Genomic DNA, 2,500 nt, shown 5'->3' with positions numbered 1-2,500 from the left:
GGTACACGTGTTTCAAGCTTTATGTCTCTCTCTCTCTCTCTCTCTCTCTCTCTCTCTCTTTATATATATATATAAAGAGAGAGAGAGAGACATATGTATAGATATACATTGATATATATATAGATATATAGATGTATAGATATATACATCTATAGATGCATGCATACATGTTCCCGTGTGTATGAATTTTTATATATGCACACACACACACACACACACACACACACATGTATATTCTGTTATTCTGTCCCTCCTTTGAGCCGGATACTGTGGCCATGCTGGAAGACCGCCTTTCGGTGTGATTTGGTACTCTTTTTGGTTCTCTTTTTGGTACTCTTTTTTGGTAAACAAGTTCGACGAAGCTCGTCTTTTTTTTGGGTCGTGATGTGAGCGCATCTGGGATTTCAGATAGAAATTTTTCCAGGCGCTTTTTGAACGCTTTTATATTTACACCTTGCAGCTCTCTTCGGTTCTTTGGCAGGATTTTAAACAGTCTAGTGCCCTGAAATCCAAGATATCGCAATACTTATCTAAGATGAAGAACACTGTATCTTTGATAATGTGCAGTACCGTCCAGTTCGGTGGTTGGCACAGCTTCTAATTCCAAAGCTGGAAGCTAGACCTTCCAGGATCTTCCGTGTGTATATCACTGCATACCTTTCTCGCCTCCTCTACAGGAATTAGAGCTTCTGTTCTTGTAGCCTCTCCCAGTAGCTCGACTGTTTCACCGTACCATCCTTCTTGGTGTAGTGGTGCTAGATTACCTCAAGTCTGCCACCAACAGTCTGAGGCAACCACAGTTGGGAGCAGTTGTCCAGACAATTGAGGACAAATATCCTTCATACTAGTAGCAAGGTATTCTTATTTCTAGTTCTGAATGATCTAAGTATCGCCTCCACGGTGTTGCCGTCGCGCAATATGCACATGAAATATTTTATGATACTCCTTTGCTGAAAGCACAAAGTTCCAGTGACGCAAACAAACCAACACCTGTTGTCAAGTGGGAGTGGAACGAATACACACACTCACACATACATACATGCACGTACCCCCACCTTCGTATATATGACCTTTGTTATTGAAAATATGTTTGTGACATTTTTATTTCTAAAGACTCACTGCAATTACCGAGAAGAAAATATTTTCTCTGGTAAAACGTGTAAAGATACCATATCTACCATATTTACCTAGTGCTCCACGGTGTGTTTCTTGCAGGGCGGCGAATTGGTAGAACCGTAAGCACGCGGGGTGAAATGTTTAACGGTATTTCGTCTGCCGTTTGGTTCTGAGTTCAAATACCGCCGAAGTCGACTTTTCCTTTCACCCTTTCGGGGTCAATTAAGTAAGTACTAGTTACACAGTGGAGTCGATGTAATCAACTTAATCCTTTAGTCTGTCCGTGTTTTTGTCCCCCCTCTATGTTTAGTCCCATGTAGACAATGAAGAAATATATATATATATATATATATATATGTTTAGTCCCTTGTGGGCAGTAAAGAAATAAATGTCCCCCAATGGTATTTGCCAAGTAAAATAATACAAACTTTTAAAAATATGGCTCTCTTAATGAAAAGGGTTAACCGGGCCGTTGTTTTTGATGGTACTGTGTGACTGGTACTATTTTTGGGAAGATTTTGCGATCGTCTATCATCCTTAATATTTTATAGGACTTTGAAGATGTGGCATTTTATTTCCAGCAAGATGGGGTGACCCCATACTACCATATGAATGTAATATCCTATCTTAAGAGGATTTCACTGACCTGGTGGATCGGAAGAGGTGTTGCACTGGACATCGTAACACTAAACTAAACTATTTTGTACGGGAATACTTAGATGATAAATTTTAACGACGCAAAACCTGCAACCGATGATAAATTGAGGGTAGTAATTGAGAGAAAATTTGCTCAAATACTGAATGAAAGGTTTTTGATGTTTGTGACGCCATAGCTTCGCGTTATCAGCAGCGACTGGACGAAAAGCATCTGCAGATGCTATTAAATTTTGGAAATGTAAAGTAATTTAATAAACTCAGATTTTATAATCATTTCATGTTGTTATACGCACACACACATACTAATTCTCATGTTATCTACCTACCTACGTACCTACCTACCTGCCTGCCTGCTTGGCTACCTACCTACCTACCTACCTACCTACCTACCTACCTACCTACCTACCTACCTACCTACCTGCCTGCCTGCTTGGCTACCTACCTACCTATCTACCTACCTACCTACCTACCTACCTACCTACCTACCTTCCTACCTACCTACCTACCTACATACATACCTGTCTATCTATCTATCTATCTATCTATCTATCTATCTATCTGCCTCGCTGTCTGTCTTTCTACAAACATACATACATACATACATGCATACATACACACACACACACGCACGCACATATATATATATATTTACATACGTAGAAGGTGCGATGGGTAAATTGCTTCCAGTTTATAACTTTTATTTCGCGCATGCGCATTGTTTGTTGTG

Source organism: Octopus bimaculoides, chromosome 24, assembly GCF_046866305.1.
Source record: "Octopus bimaculoides isolate indiv1 chromosome 24, ASM4686630v1, whole genome shotgun sequence".
Taxonomy (NCBI): Eukaryota; Metazoa; Mollusca; class Cephalopoda; order Octopoda; family Octopodidae; genus Octopus; species Octopus bimaculoides.
Note: the sequence above shows the minus strand (reverse complement) of the source record.